The sequence below is a fragment of the Trichosurus vulpecula genome, chromosome 3 (assembly GCF_011100635.1).
Source record: "Trichosurus vulpecula isolate mTriVul1 chromosome 3, mTriVul1.pri, whole genome shotgun sequence".
NCBI lineage: Eukaryota > Metazoa > Chordata > Mammalia > Diprotodontia > Phalangeridae > Trichosurus > Trichosurus vulpecula.
Genome location: NC_050575.1, coordinates 153,055,005 through 153,072,636, shown reverse-complemented (window position 1 = coordinate 153,072,636; position 17,632 = coordinate 153,055,005). Strand labels below are relative to the sequence as shown.

Here is a 17,632-nt window from a genome sequence, read left to right as displayed (position 1 = left end):
TCCCCCCACACAGACTGCATACACTCACACTCCCAAGCTCGTCTAGATGCGCCAAGACTCCTCCTCTTCCCTGCCCAGCCCCGCCCTCCTTGTTTCTCCCGCATCGATCTAAACTGCCCTAGACTACATTTTCCAAGAGCCTTTCTGTCCGCCCCGCCTCCCAGAGTAGCTTTTACCTCTGATTGGACGCCGGCTTCAACTGGCTCCGCCCTTAACGTCGACCTTCTTCTCCTTCCAGAGTCACTGCGCCTAGAACGAGGGTGGGGTTGGGCGGGGCGCCGTGGGCGCTATTGTCATGGAGACGAGAAGCTGGCGACGTCGGCTGCTCGGTCGAGCTGACTGGACCCGTAGCTGTAACTGGGCTGCGTACGCAGAGCTGGGGCGAGGTGAAGGTGGCCTGGAGTGTGAAAGATAAGCCTCCAGGCCAAGCTGAGGAGTGCTGGGCTGCTTATGAGGAGGCGGTAGCCCTGGGGCTCTGCGTGCAGTGCTGGGGAGCGCCCCCCGCTGGCCGGGCTGAGCTGTCCCGAGAGCGCCTCCGCTTCCCTCCCTCCTTCCCTTCTTCCCTCCCTCCTCCCGCCCTTTAGCGCCAGCCCTGGCTCCGCCTGCGCCGCGCCGCTCGGCTCCGCTGCAGCCCCTCCGGCTGCCCGCCCTAACGATCTGTAACGGACGAGGGCCCGGGGAACCAGTCCTCTGGCGCGCGCGCTGCCCGAGGGCTCGTGAGAAGGCCCGGGCTTTCCGGAGCCGCGCGCCGCCGCCAAGGCGATCCAGGTGAGCTGCGTCAGGGGGCGGGGGCGGGTAGGGGGTTGGCTTGGGCCCGAGGCTGGCCTCGGTGACCCGGCTCGCCGGGCTCCGGGCCCAGTAACTTCTTAGGGGCTGTGTCAAAAGTATGTTCGCAGCCGCCCCCAGCCAGGCTGGCCGGCTGTCAGTCTTGTTCGACTTTTGTGGGTGCGCTGACACGTCTTCCTCGAGGTCAAGGTCACAGCCGGGATTGCCCCGGAACCCGGAGCGGGGTCTGAGAATACACAGGGAGGGAGGCGGTGGTCACCCTCCCAGACAGTGACCCCCTACGAGCCAGCTTCTGCGTGCTTGTGAGTGTGTGTCCGAGGTGTAACATCCTTGCGCACCCGTGTGTGTGTGTGTGTGTGTGTGTGTGTGTGTGAGAGAGAGAGAGAGAGAGAGACACAGAGAGAGAGAGAGAGAGCGCTCTCCCCAGTCGCTGCAGTGTTTCATGTATTCCTCCCTAATCCGGGGGGTTGATTAATAAAATGTAGCCAAAGAGGTTTGTGCCATCATGAATATAAGAGTCTGTCAGGAAGACATCCTCATTACATAATTCCACCACTTTTATTTTTCCCCATCCTAAGTAAAGAGCTGTAGAGAATCCTGGAAGATACCGAAACATTCAAAGTTTATGGTTCTATTGCTGTGGTTGTCACCTTCGCTTTATGTCAAATTTAAGACTCATTTCTTAAGGATGTCTCTATTTTCTGCTTTATTTGCACATTGATAGCTCTGTTGCATGACTGGCCACCACAACCATTTCCTAGAATAGAATTTATTTAAAATCTGGAAGGGAGGACTAATCTTTAGCAATTTGACTGAATTCAGATATGATGATCCTGATGACTTAACCATTTTAAAAGGAAACCTTTAAAATAATCTGTTAATAAGCATCCTTGTGGGGTTTTTTTTAAGTTTGGTCTTGACTGCTGCAGATTTGAATTTTTATCTATATTCAACTAAAATACCAGCTTTATGATTTCTTAACCTACATAGTTGTCAACAAGTATATGTCCTCTGGTCCCTTTATGTCAGTGAAAATACTATTTTTTCTAAAAAAGGAGGTGTGGCCACACTTTCTTGACTGTGGCACCTGAATACATTTTTCATAATTGATTATGTCATTTGAACTGTTTTACATTTTAACTTAATTGGAAGATACATTCGTGTCGAAATTTTTTAAGCTTAGAATTTACTTGTTCTAAATGTTTAATTAAGAAAGAATTAGATGAAAACATTAGATTAGGGTTTGTCATGTATAGATTCCATGTGTCTGATTTATAATGTTTTATTTCATAAAAGACCTCATTTACAGAAACTGTAACAAGTTATTTCGTTTTACATTCATTTTTATGTGTGACAACAATAAGAATTTTTTCAAGTAATATGTATTAGATATGTAACCATCTCTTAGTATTTCTCTTTGGGTTTGATGCAGTAACCACATAGAATACAGTTGTCATTGTAGAAAGTTAATAGACTTTTCCTTTTATTTGTCTAGTATAATAGTTTTTCAAGTATTGAACTTTAAAGACTAATAAAACTAGGTCTGCTGTATTTTAAAGATCTAATCATGCTTGTGTGAGACAAAACTAGCACAGGGAAAGGCAACAGATTGGTTCTGTCATATCACTTTGCTGTTTTGGAGTGTACTTAAAGGATTATGATTGATAATGCTGTCTTGCCAAAGAATGTTGACACAGGTGTTCACCGTTATCTTAATTAAGATCCTAAAAAAATGTCTATATGGTGTTATAGAAAAGACAGTATATTTTTGGACATTTTTGCTTTGGGAAAATTTCATTGTACCCAAAACCTTAGTTAAATTTTCTGAGCCTCTGGAGACAAGTATTGTATAAAAAAGAAATTAATATCAAGTATGGTATTACTAATGCTATTTGTGACTTACTGGCTGTGCCCTGTATGATATTGGTTTTCTTTATATTGTGACTTGATTGAATAATGGTGAATAGTTTAGAAAGCAATGTATGAAATAGAATATTTCAGGTACGTTTTAGTGAGTTAGTAAAACACTTGATAATCAGTACATTTTCAGAGGAAGGAAAGTTAATGTACAGAAAACAGAAATGCAATAAAATATATAATATTAATGGAAAAATTATTCCTCTTAATTTTTAGAAAAATCATAATTCTTATGTGTTTTTGATAAACCCAAGCCCACTTCTTTCATATTATAAAGCAGCTAATCTCATCATGATAATAGAATGCCTTGTTTTTGTTTCAGAAAATATAAAGTATGCAGAATGAAAATGAGGTAATTATTTCTTCCTTCAAAAACAAATAATTTATTAGTGAAGAAACATCATGCATATACTATTAATATTTTAAACCTCTGAATTTTAGACTGTTACCTCTAACATACTATAATACCATACTAATACCTCTTCTTGTCAGATTTCTAGACAGAAAAACAATAATGCTGGTATTATTGATTATAAAACCTAATGGCTTAGGTTACAGACTTTGATATTAGTAATGCAATAAGATTTTTTTTAACTCTTTGAAGTCCATTATTTCCAGAAAACTAATTGCATATGATACTTTTTATATTAAATCAGAGTCCAAAAAGTGGAAGTGAAAGAAAAGAGAAAGAGGCAATAGGTAGATGATAGAAGCCATGCGTAGATACACAAGGCCTTTCCTCACATCATATTTAGCTAGTTAGAATTATATAACATACTATGTATTTAGAGAAACAATTTAAAGTTTTTTTTGTGCTGAAACTAAAACAATTATGTTTAAATCAGTGCAGTATTTTTATTGATAATTTATAGATTTTTTTTCTCTTTAGAGTAAGTATGACCAAGCATCTTTAGGATGTTATCTATTTGAAATCTAAAATATTCTGCATTATAACTGTTCTAAGAAATATTGTGAAATTACATACTACTCTTTTATTGGAGCACCAAGCTTAATTAGCAGTCTTCTGTTTTGTGAATAATGCAGAGTGATTATTATAAACATAACATCCTAATAAAATAGGAAACTTAGGAAAATTTTAAATAGTGCAAAAATGGCTGACACGCAAAAACAGATAGGATCTTTATGGTCATTGGGTGAATTAAATTTCCTATGAACATTTTGTGACAGTGAAACACTTTGAAACATTTTGTCTTGGAGTTTCATATGACATATTGAATGTAGTGCCTGTATATGAATGATGTGCAATCCACAGTCATCTTACAACTAATTTTTCCCCAATTTTTACTTATTAGTCCAGTGTGCCTTAGGAAGTGTTCTTGCTTATCTGCACATTTATTAATTATTAAAAAGAATAAATTTTCTTAATAGACTAACAACTAACTTACAGTAAGAGCATATACTTTTTTTCCTTATTCACCAATACTACTATTAAAATGCTGATTATGCCTCCGTGAATGCACAGTATCTTTATGTGTATGACATACTTAAACCTCAGTCTGGCTTGGCAATTATCTTACTCTTTTCAAAATTGAAAACTAGTATTTTAAAATATTAAATTCATAATCCATTTTAAAAAGGTTTCAAAAGCAAGACTATAATTTTCTTCATTTGTCATTTCATGTAATCATCCTTTTTCTTTTTTCTGTAGCTAATGATCTTCCAAATTTTGATATGTAAATTTATTTTCTATAATAAGAAGTGGTGTGGCAATGGAGACTAGATTTGAAGTTCATATCTGATATCTCTAAAGTTCTTACCAGTCTTCTATGATTCATTAAATAGTATTGCTTCTATTTTCTTTGCTTGTGATAAGCTTGATAGTTCCACAATACATCTAACTGTTGTGTGCTTAGGCCATTTCTTAATCATGGGTTCCTCTGATAATGTTTTGCTAAATTTACCATTTTGTGTTCTTAGTCTCCTCCCACCCCCTTAAAATATTTTCTCCAAGGTGAAAAACAAACAAACCAGAAAAAAACCACAATAAATTATTAGTTTACCAGAAATATTTACATATGTCAAGAGCCAATTATATGAAACATATAGTGTTATGTAAGATGTGCTTCTGTAAAGACTTAAACTAATGCTTTGAACAAATACATTAATTCATTATGCATAAGATAATGATCAGATGTAAACCTAGCTTAAATTTCTAATGATTTTGTAAGAGCTGTAGCTTCTTGATATGTAGTGCTACCACCCCTTCCATCAAGTCAGTTGGTTTTTGTTGTTGTTGTTTTCTTACTGTTACCTTCCACCAAAAGACACTTGTGAGATTGTATTTACCATATTGTATTAAAAATTAAAGTTTAATTTTTTACACATAATCTACATTTTAAGATATAAGCAACAAAGGCTTTTCTAAGTATTGTTCCTGACCTCTTTGTTTTTATTTTCTGAATTACTAGTATCTCCTCTACTATTAGCCTCCATGGTATTTAGTTTTACATTATTATTGGGGCATTCTCTCCCCCTTTGGGAAGATTGAAGGCATTAGTTCTTATATATGGACACATCCATATGAAATAATTAGACACTGCTGTTAACATACATGTATATGCACATATAAATCAGCAACAATGATTTAAAATTAAATCAAGCTTTAGATATTCTTATATCTGTTTCCTTGTATGAATGCCCTTTTTGAGATAATTATTTTTGTAGTTATTATAAATTTATTGTTTGCAACCAAGTTCTTTTAAATTTTATTAAGATCAAATATTAGGTCTTAGATCATGCCATGTATGCTTAACTATTCTGAAGATCAAATGCATACAGATGTACTATGATTGCTATTACTAATTGAATTTGAAGCCTTATTTAAGAGTTGAGATCCTCAAAAGAACTGGAGAATTTACAGTTTTGGAAGATGGTTAGTAGTATTTTCTAGTAGGTAGAACAAGATACAAGAATTCAAAATACTAAACTTTTTGTACTTGCAATGAAAAGTGTTGTGCAAAAAAAACAGACTAATTTTACTAAAGGATATTGTAGTTTGCATAACTCAGGATAGAAAACCTTATGATTTTATGTAACTCTTGTTTAGATGATAAAAATAATACTTGCTATCAACTAGATATAACATTAGTGTGTTCTGTGAAGAGCTACCTTTTAAATCATGCAAACTTATTTTCACCTGTTAATAATCTCTAATGATATCTGAGATATGTCTTTGTATTTTATATACCACAGAAGCAAAATCAAGTAAGAAACATACATATGTATATCACATTAATATAAATGAAATGTTATATTGCTTAGCTTACCTGGTAAACAATTCTTAGCTGGTTAAAAAGCATAGATAGAAGGATAACAGCAAGAAAGACAACATGAGCAGTTGATTTTATTTAAGCATTACTGAATATAGGAAGAATGCACATGCATATACATATATCAGATTGGTTAGGTTTTATAGCTTTTCCTTTCACCTAAAATTATCATTATTTAAAAGTCATGTTGTGTATTATATTCTAAATATGATGTAGTTTTTTTCCCCTAAGGATAAAAGCATTAATTACTAGCTTCTATTTTTTGGAAACCGGTAATAGCAATATGTTTTTCATGAAAATGAAGTAAATCTTGAATGTGGAATAAGTCCACATTGGCTAATGAGAAATGTTGTAGGAAATATTCTCTAGTAGAAAAATAAAATTCCATGTTTTAAGAAATCTAACTTTTCCAAGAACTAAGGCAGTTGAATTATTGGTGATGTAGAGGAATTAAACTTTAATTCATGGGGAAAGATAGTGAAAAGTTGAAGCTGGTTGTGGGTGTTAACAATTGTTACTTTTCTCTTTAAGATTCTACAATCAGCAGTGGATCTTCTAATTATGAAAAAAGAAAAGAAGAAAATTATTCTGAAGATTTAAGGTGATTTTTTTTGTCTTAACACTTTTCCTTTCTAATCCTGAACCACTGTCACTTCTAGGGACTTCTTATAGATTGATATTTCTTCCAGGTTCTGGTGTGGATATATAAAGGTTTTCCCTGCAAAACAGTTGAGCTACTCAGATGACTATGGGCTGCATTAGAAGCAGCTGGGAAGCATCCCTTAGGTTATACTCCACACCCTACAATAACTTCCTCCCTGAACTAAGAGATATGATTATTTACTCCCCTGTTGCCAAATATGGCATTTTAGTTTATGGTCAAAATTTCAAAAATACACTGAGCCTGCTGTTTCTCCCCATGTTTACTTCCAGTTTTCTGCTTATTTAAGTTTGGAATATACTTTCAGGTTGATTAACTGGCTGCCAGAACTAAACCTCGAGGTGTTACATGCCGTCAGAAGACTTATGGATGACAACTGGATTCCAGAACTCTGTCAGAGAGAGATGAGTCCTTACTCATTTACATGAGTTCTTTTCCACGCTACAAAGATGTAGGTTTCTTCCCTTTTTTCTTTAAGGCTTTGTGTAATAGACCTTCCTTTCTCCCTTGATACATAGGCTTGCTACTTGTTTTGCAGCTGTTGCCTGCCTGGGCTCATAGAAGACTTTGGTTGTTTTATTTTGGAAGCTAACTTAGATTGATTTTGCATGTGTTATGTTTTCATTTTTTCAGGAACTTAATTTTGATGTTAAAAGAATCCATCTAAGATTTTTGAATGGTAAAAAATAGAATGGATTCAATTTGTTATCTGCATGGAGAGAGCCTCTTTCTCATGATGCTGTGTTGCCATGGTGAATATGCATGTTAAATTAAAAACAGAGTAAAACCCTTTCATAAAAGAACAATTACCAGACCTAAGAATGTTTATTCAGGATTAAATTGTGTGCTGGTATTTGTGTCTAATTTTTTTTAAAGGAAAAAGATACACTTTTCTAATCAGAAAAAATACCTGGCCTTTAAATTCTTCTATCTCTGGAATAATATTAAGAGAAAAATAAATAATCTGTTCTCTGGTGTCTAGTTATATAATTAGGAAACTGGAAAGGATACGATGACTAAAATAGATTCTTCCCTTAAAAGAGCTAGTATCCATTTGCAATGTAACCTTTAAGGAATCTGACTCAGTGTTCAAATTGGGTCATATGTATTGGTTTGTTTTCCTTTGCTATCGGGTTGGCCAGTCTCATACTTTATTGATAACTATATAAAGGCAATAAATAGTTTAGGAAATCATAGAAATGCAGTCTAGAAAAAATTGTGACTAGAAATGATTCATTGAAATGGGTTTTTTAATGTGTTTAGAAACAATTCAGTGCTATGGCCAGGACTAGCTTCTATGTTTCATATAATGGATGAGTATATTTCTTTAAGTTCTTTAAAATATAGTCTAAAGTTGTACATATTAAGTAAAAATAGAAGATATATTTTAAATTTTATGTAGACTTTGATTCCTTCCTTAAAATAAGGTGCTACATAATTATAAACATAGAGCATCATCTTTTTTTATGGAGGTCAAAAAGAAAATATGTTATTTGAATAACAGATATCCTTAATATCAAGTCTTTCTTTTAGAAGAATGATTCTAATCTCATTTCTTCTTGCAAAAACAACAAAAACCCTTATGTTCTGCACTATCGGTATTGCCTTTTTAATTGAAATTTAGACTATATAATAGATTTTTAAAAAACATATGTTATATGCATTTATGAATTAATTTTAGAATCATAGGCTAATTAAGAGAATCACTACATAAAAAAGCAGTATTGATTAATTTAGAACTGTGAAAAGAGGGCAGGCATTCTGTTTTCAACTGAAATTTACTAATGTAGCAACCATTTAAATTAAATGTTTGTTAACATAATAGTGATGGCATTTCTCCTCCTCCTTCTTGTGGCTTTGTCCAAATAGATGTTATAGTGGCAGTTGCACTGACTGTTAAGTACTTAAATGATGACACCATTATGTGAAGTGATTTTGAAATGAGAGATTCTAGCCAAGAATTACATCTGCTCCCATCTCCTTCAAATCATACTCTCTGGCAGTGCAGATTATGATTGATTTGTTTGTGACAGATTGCAGGAAACAGTCATTGATTTTTCAATATTTTACCTTAAAATTATTTACAGTTGTAACCATGGGGAGGTATTTCCATGGGCTGTCAGCCCCTGAAAGACTGGGATAATATTCCCTGCTCTCTGACAAGACAAATTACCTGTAATGAGTGCAGTAGCTGAAGGGTATACTTTTATTTTAAAATATGTCAATAACCCCAGTGACTAAACGAATATTGATTTAGCATAATGAAGCCTGAGTAATGTGAAAATGAGCTCTTCAAGGAGCATGGTTAAGACTTTCTTTTTAGCTGGTAGCAAGAAGCTTTTCATTCTTTGCTGCTAGCTTCTGGAAACGTGTGGCTTTATAAGCAACTCATTAATAACGATAGGCAGAATTCTGCATATGATAACTAGAATCTCAATATTTGCCATTGCTTTTTGAGAGAATTTTATAAACCTTACTTTGTGTTTTTCGTTTAGTCATGAAATAGTTATTTATTTGCCTCCCGACATTATTAACTAGTTTAATAGCGCTTTCATTAAAAAAAATATGCAGCTTTGGAACTGCAGATAATGAATATTTAAATAAAACTAAATAAATGGTCATTAATAAAAATCAGAATAATTATCTCAATATACTTAAAGTGGTTTATAGTAGAGTCAAATGTTTTATCTGTTACCATAGTTGTAATTCTGTACAGCAAACTTTGACATCAGATTCTTTTTTGTTTTTAAAGAATTTATCAAATTGTATTTTTTCCCCATTCAAATAATACTGAACCTTTTATGGCATAGTAAGATGCCAATGTATGGATTCCCTGATCTAAAAATGATGGTGGCAGTGGAGTATGTAAATTTATGGGCATAGTTCACCAAGGAGCATGAAGTCTTTTCATTTGAGTAATTATACCCATAAGTCATTTCTCCTAGGGAAAAAAAGGATAAAATATAAATAATGCCAGGAATATTTGGCTGAAGAATCAGTGTGTTTGATATGGGATATGTAGGATATCAAACTGATGTCTTTTACAGGGCCTAATTCAATTTAGGGTAAGTAATGCTAATGTTAATAATGTCATTCAAATCTTTTTAAGAAAACAAGACATGGTGTAAAAAACTTTAGATAATTTTGCTGTGACTGAATACAGATATGTGAATATTAGCCTTATGACCTTTGAAATATTGAAACAATTTTTAAAAAATAGTACCTAGAGCACACATTTATTATTTTGGTTTCTCCTAGGAATTGACTTAAGTGATATCTGTCAATCTCAGAAGTTATATTCTTAAAATAAATTTGATGCTTTATAAAATAATGGAGCCATGATTTCATATGCAATAAGATTTAATTTCTCAATTCCACTAAAATTCCCTTCCTTTTCTCTCTAGAGATACTAAAAATATGGTAATATAAGAGAAGTACCCTCAAACCAACTCTTTAACTTGATTTGTCTCCTAGTAGACTTGGCTGTGAAACTCTTAATTTGTCTCTCATGCATAAGTTGGTTGAATTTCTATCAAACTGTTTCTTCATTTGAAGTAGAGCAATTATGCATGTATTCTCTCAAACATTTTAAAATCAAAGTATACATACTCCTCCGGAAAAAAGACCCTATACTATACAAATTATATTGCTGATCTTATTTTTATAGTGGAATATAGCAGTAAGACTATAAACAATCAGTACTGCTTGATCTCATTTATTTAATTTAACATTTTATTTTTATGTATGAATTGTCATATAAATATGAGAAACGATCAGAAAAGAATAAGTATAGATAATATGCATGTGGAACACTAGGTTACTTTTGGGGAATTACTCACTTTTTTGCTTTAGATATCCCATTTTTCATCCTTTTTTATCTTAAACTACCTATCTCTTTAGGGAAAGTAACAAAAAAAAAGTATAGGAATGTGTTTTTGAAACATTTTAGTGTCAAGTGAGTGCCCTCATGCAGTTAGTTTAAAAACAGATAAATACAAAATATTTACAAACAAGGATAATTTTTCTTTATTGAAAATTTATTTTTAAACAAATATTTTACTTGTCATATATCAAAGTGGCTGCATCCTCTTTCATATGTGCGTGTGTATCTTTGCATATATATATATACATATGTCTATGCATAGATGTATATTACTCATTACTGTCTAGTTTTAATCAGATAATCCAATATAAACAGATAATCCGATTTTCAAAGTACCCTTATCCCACTAACAAGGATATTGCCACTTAAGGGGAACAATCTAAAAATGTGCGATGTTGCCACTGTGATTTTATTCTGCCTAGCTAATGTGATTTTTATTAGTAAATTTTTAACAAACTCCTTACTATGCCATGAAAATGTTAATTTTATTTTTAATAGCCATTTTTTAAATATTTATGTATTATCATTTTTTCCCCTAAGTTAAATTTTTCTGTTATTGTTTTAAATTAGTGAAAGAGCAAAATTAAGTGCAATCAGCAAGTAGTAAGGGACTGAACATGATAACTGAATTATTTTTCTTTTTCTTTAGGCTCAGTCATCTGTGAATGAACTTTTCTGCAAGTCTCCTTTCTTGTGGATCCAGATAAAAGGACATTGAAAAATCAAGTTTTCGAGTAGTTTAAATATCTCTGAATTAATCTGTTTTGAGACTAGCCCCTAAGTTGTTATGAAATATGATTACTTTGTATTGGAATCACCAGTTTTGGGGGGGGAACAATCAAAACTAGAATATTTTAAAAGCTTTTTATTATACAAGCCTTAAAATAAAGTCAGTTTTGTTTTTTAACTTTTTCTAAAATTATTGTCATCTATTGGATTGAATGCATTTGCATTGGAATGATAGACTTGCCTTCCAAAACATTCTTTCTCCAGTCCTAATAATTTTTCCAGCAAGTTGACCTTTTTTAGTGGCACCTTAGTTACTTTTAGTCTTATATGAAAAATGAGAAAGGAAAAAGGTCTGAAAGATATATTATGCATCTAATTTCTTTGTTTATATATGTTCTGAAATAAATCTTTTATTAGCAGAATTCAGAAATATGAAACAAAAAGTTACTTCACTGATAAAGCACTTGTGTATTTTTACATCCAATTTATGTAAAAAAGATGAAAATTCCACGCCTTTTAAATATTATGTTTCTATATTTTAGATAGAATGAATGATGATAGATTATCTCCTTTTTGTAAAATTCCATGTTTGTAGCCATTTTAACTCAGTAGTAGTTCTCAGAAACTGAGGGAGTCTTCAGTGGCTATATCTCTACCCCTTTGGTCTATCCTTCTGTAGTGAAGGATAGTGTTTTCCAACAAAGTGAAATTTCTTGAAACCATTAGATGCTGGAGAGACTTGTGAAAGTTTACTTTAGGATTGTTTTCTGAACACATTGGTGTGTAATCATTCCACATCTTAAAGATTTTGGAATACTTAATAGGCTAAAGATCTCTGGTTCCATCATTCAAGGATATTCCTCCAATATAAATTGCAACCCACTGTTGTCCTTTGTTGTTTTGCCTCTGTTTCCTCATCTCGTGATCAAGAAATTGGAAAACGCAACACATGAATTGTCCTAGAGTATTCCCCCATCCTTCTGTAATTACAAGTGGTATTCATGAATTCCTATGCCGGGAAAAAAAGTCATCATTTGGTAGCTAACCAGCTAGGCTGTGCCTTGGATGACAGATATATTGTCCCCAAGCCATACTTAAATCTTTTCAAGCTGGGCATGATTCAATTCAATTCAGCAAGCATTAATTAAGCACTTAACTATGTCCTAGGCACCGTGTTCTTCCAGAGCTTATATTCTGTTGGCACAGCCGTTGAAAACTCAAAGTCATCATCGTAGCCAGATGAAAGCGTTGAAATAGGATTTTAGTAGAGAATGTTATAGTAGGTTAATAGAATTTTAGAGTTCTCAAAGGAAACTTCTGGACTAGGAGTTTGTAGTGTGAGGTTCATGAACTTTTTAAAAAATAATTTTATAACTACATTTCAATATAATTTGTTTCCTTTTTAGTGCTATGTATTTTATACATTTTGAAATATTATTCTGACCAAGGGTCTAAAGGCTTCACCAGATTACCAGAGGAGCTGATGACACAAAAAAGGCTTTAAGAACCCCTCATCTATAAACCATAAAATTCATATTATTTTTCTCAAAACATCCAGATTTTTTTTCATTTTTAACTGATTTTTAAAAACTCTAAACTTACAAATAAAATGAACATTCAATATGCACTGCAGAATACAAAGAGGATTTTATTATTAAACCATTAATATACATTTCATATGGATTGCTTTTTAAAAAAAGTGTTTAGTGAATTCACCACATTACTTTCAAACTGTTTAGCTTGTCTGTGCCTCGTTCTAAACTTCTGTGCATTTTAAAACGGTTTCGATGACCCTTTGTTTTTGACATCACTATTGCTAACTTCTTCTCCCCCAATCTCCTCTCTTAAAGAAAAAGCAAGGGATGAAGCAGACCCTTTTAATACATTAGCAGCATAATCAAGCAAAAGGAATCTGCACAGTGGCCCTGTCCAAATGGGTATACCTATTTCTGTACACTAAGTCCATTATCTCTAGGGAGCTAGATAATGTGCTTCATCAGAGAACTCTGGAAATCTGGTTTGTCATTGCTTTGATCATGTTTCTTGTCTTTCAAAGTTGTTTTTTCTTTACAAAGTTGTTGTCTTTGCATAAATTATTCCCTAAGTTCTGATCACTTATTTCTACACCAGTTCATACTTCCTGGTGTCCTCTGAGAACGCATCTCATATTTGTTAGGTGCAATAATTTTTCCATTACATGCATTTACCACACAATTTGTTCAACCATCCCTTAATCAATGTCCTCCTCCTTAGTTTCCAACTCTTTTCTTTTCCCTTTTGTAAAGGGATAGTGTCCAATGGGGAACCAGTCCTTGAAGCATTAGTAGTGTTTTCTGCCCTCTCCACATCGATATGGAGACTTGGTGAGCCTGCTTCAGTGCATACATGTGGAAGGGGTCCTAATCCGTGATTCAGATAATGTCCATGTATTCTATGATTTGTTTCCTGTCAGATTACTGCATAGTGATAAACCTTTTAATTGGCTGCTGAGTTAGAACTGGGTGTGCATACAAGAAGCATGTACAGATGAAATGGGTAATGAATGAGGAGAAAAAACTACTATAGCCTCCAGTGTGATAAGAAGCAGCCCCAGCTAGCTATCTCTTCACCCAGGCCACCTTGTGACGGGGAACGGAGGCACTGCTCTTCTGTCTTTGTTATGTTTCTTCTTTCCTCATCTTAGGTGAATGGTTTTGGTGGAATGAACCTGGTTACATACAACCTTGTGAGCTTCAAAAGATCAGAAGAACCATTAAAGATTTAACAATTGACATCCACAACAAATTCTTTTGGTATTTACAAAAGTGGTGCTAAGTGAGGAGAAAACCCTGAGGAAGGGCCTGCTGGACCCAACCAATCAATGAAGTGACCAGACAGCCAACACATTGTCCTGCAAATAAGGGAGCCAACATGTCTGTAGGCTATGCCACATCTCTATACGAATTGGGGAAAGGAGACTATTCAGTAGCATCCACTTTTGAGTCCATTATTCCCAAGGCCTAAAGTGATAGAAGAGAGTGGACTCTCCAGTTAAGATGTTTTTATAGTTCTGCCTTGTTCTACTTTCTAATTAAATATCCCTTTTGGAAGATAATTGATGTTAACTGGTTAATAGATACTGAGGAGATATCAATGGGCTAACATATTGGGAAGATATTAATGAATTACCATATTGAAGAGATTTTGATGGGTTAACATATATTTAGGGGAATATATAGAGGCTTGTGAGCTATTGTGAGAAAGATGCTCCCAACCTCTAAAGTTACCCTTAGAATCTTGAGAGGAAGCAGTTGTTACCCTCTGAGGCCCAGAAACGCTAGTCAAATACAAATTGGGATGGTAGCCTTAAAGCATGTATGTACCATGTTTTAAAATGACGCTTTGATACTGAGAAGTTTGTTTTGCTTGTATCCCTTCCTAGTATTATCCTTCTTAATTGCCCCACTCTCTCCTCACCTGTTTCCCTGTTCGAGTTGAGTTGAGTTTGGTGTTTTTCTACGGTAAACTGTATGTATGTTGTACCCTTTTATGTCCATTTCATATAAGAATGAGGTTCATCTATTATCCACTCACCCCTCTGTTTCCTCCATGTTTGTATATTCTCATTCTCAAACATTGAAATTATGAAAAAATATCAAATTCCATCCTCTTCTTCCTCTCCACAGTAGTGTATTTCTTTTACCATCCTTTTTCTTTTTCCCTCTTCAAAACCATAGAACAGAACCAACTCACCCCCACCCCGAGGCCATCTGTTTTTCTCATTAACTTGTTCAGTACCTTTTGAAGACTAAAGTTCTGAAGAGACATTTGTTTCTCATCCCTCTATTAGAATATTAACATTGTATTATCTTAGGGTTTGAGATTTTTTTTAAGGATGTTTCAGGCGTCCAACTTGGCAGGTTGCTCAAATAATGTCCCTTTCTAGGTTTCTTTGGACTCTTAAGTTTGTATTTCAAAGTTTCTACTCAGCTCTGGTCTTTTAATCAGAAATACTGAAAGTCCTCTGTTTTATTGAAGATCCATTTTCTCCCTTGTAGGACTATATGGAGTTTTGCAGAGTGTTATTGATTATAAGCCTATCTCCTTTGACTCCATAATCACTCCTTTGTGGTAAAAGCTGCCAGGTCTTGTGTGATCCTGGCTGTGGTTTTTGACACTTGAACTGCTTCTTTCTGGATTCTTATTTTTTTCTTTCATGGGGGAGCTTTATTACATTTCTGGGACTTTTCCTTTTTGAAATTTCTTTCAGGAGGTGGATTCTTTGTATTTTCACTTTTTCCTCTGGTTTTAACAGATTTGGGCAGTTTTCATTGACGATTTTTTAAAGTGTGTCATCCAAATTTCTTATTTTTTAAATCAGAGTTTTCAGTGAGCATAATGTTTCTTAAATTATCTCTCCTTGACCTATATTCCAGGTCAGTTGTTTTTGGTAGCAGATGCCTTGCATTTTCTTCTATTTTTTCAATCCTTTGATTTTGTCCTAATATTCTTTGCTTTACTGCGGAGTCATTGATTTCTATTTGGTCTATTCCAATTTTCAGGGAGTCTTGTACTTGGGAAAGGTTTAGCAATTTTTATTCTAAGCTATTTATCTTCCAATTCTCTCCTCTAGAGATTTTACTTTATATTTTTATATCTATTGCTTCATTTCTCCTAGGTATGCAAGTACTTACAAAAAAATCCATGTTTTTCCTTTGAGTCTTTATTTGTAGTTATAATGGAGTTACACTCTTCTAGGTTGGATTTGGGGACAGATCTTTATAGTAGTCTCTATCTTTTTCAGTTTATTTATCTCTGCAGACTTGGTTTCTAAATTAATTCTTTGTGCCAAAGCCAAGGCCACAGCCACACTCTGCTGTACTTGCTGTACCTGGGTCACCTGGTAGGATCCTGTGTATTTCAACTCATGGAGTCAGCTTCCCCCCAGATATTGGAGGTTCAGTGTGATGTATCTTCCACTATGATGTGTCTCAGGGATATTGTACTAGGGACATTGAAGCCCTAGAGCCTGGCATATACTATATGACTGCTGCCACTCCTGCAGTCTTCCAAGGCTCACATTGTGGATTTTTGACCCCTTTAGGCTTTGGGGGGCAGCCATCCACTCTTATTGCCTCTTGATAAAGATTGCTTTGCAGGCTATATGTGTCTCCAGTTGTCTCTGATTGCACAGGAAGTATTCTAACTTGTTGACTTACACTACACTCCCCCATTAGATTATAAGATCCTTGAGGGCAGGGTATTGTCGTTTGCCTCTTTTTGTATTCTCAATGCTTAGTACAATGCTGGCACATAGTAGTTACTTAATAAATGTTGATTGATTGATTGACTTGCACTGGTTTTCTTGGCAGCTTCCTTTCCTATTGTATTTGGACTTCTGCATTTTTGTTCAGTTCTAGTGTGGGTGCAGTTACTAGGCATAGTTTTTCATTGAATTTCTTGGTTATTATTCAATCTGATGCAATTCTTAGAGTTTAAAATTTTTTTGTTTTGTTTTGTTTTTAATTATGTATCTAGGTTGCTTACCATACTTCAGGCATCCAGATTGGCAGGAATTCCAATGATTTCCTAAAGTGTCTACAAAGTTTAGGCATCCAACTAGCTATATTATGGAAGTTTGAATAATGATACACTCCTTATCTCCTTTCACTACAAACTCAACAATAGTTTTTTGCTTAGGAGAACTGATCTTTATAATGTTCATTGTCTCTTGGCATACTCAAGCCTTATGTGTATTTTTGTATGCGTGCATAGATATTCTTTGTAACAGTCTAGTAATTCTTTAAAAACAATTTTGTTGAGTGACTAAAAATATTTTATACTTACCACATATATTTATCCACCACTGTGATATAATGTACCTAATTTGGTGTAATAGAAAGTACCTAATGATATAATGTGGTTATGAGTTTGACAACAGGTCACCAGGATCTTCTTGATATATGAAGAAAGTATATTTTTGCTAATGAAATTACTACTTTTATGTATGGGGCAGCTAGGTGGAACAGTACATAGGGTGCTGGGCCTGGAATCAGGAAGCCTCATCTTCCTGAGTTCAAATTTGGCATCAGATACTTATTAGGTATGTAACCCCGGGCAAGTCACTTAACCCTGTTTGCTTCAGTTTCCTCATCTGTAAAAATGAGCTGGAGAAGGAAATGGCAAAACACTTCCATGTCTTTGCCAAGAAAACCCCAAATGGGGTTACAACGAGTCAAACATAACTGAAACAACTGAACAACAACAAATATATGCTTATAACTGATATTAAGTGTATAACATGCTAGTCAATTACTTTTAAGGAACTCTAATTGGAAAAATGAAGACACTCACAACATGTTTAAGTACCTTAAAGACTACATGATT

At 34.6% G+C, this 17,632-nt stretch overlaps 1 long non-coding RNA gene across 1 annotated transcript; it reads left to right on the top strand.

Moving 5' to 3' along the window:
* The first annotated feature begins 353 nt into the window (after positions 1-353).
* Positions 354-11,444, top strand: LOC118844924. Its single transcript, XR_005009986.1, has 5 exons — positions 354-768; positions 3,026-3,055; positions 6,525-6,594; positions 6,962-7,105; positions 11,187-11,444. It is a non-coding gene; the product is annotated as an uncharacterized LOC118844924 (long non-coding RNA).
* Positions 11,445-17,632: the final 6,188 nt, after the last annotated feature.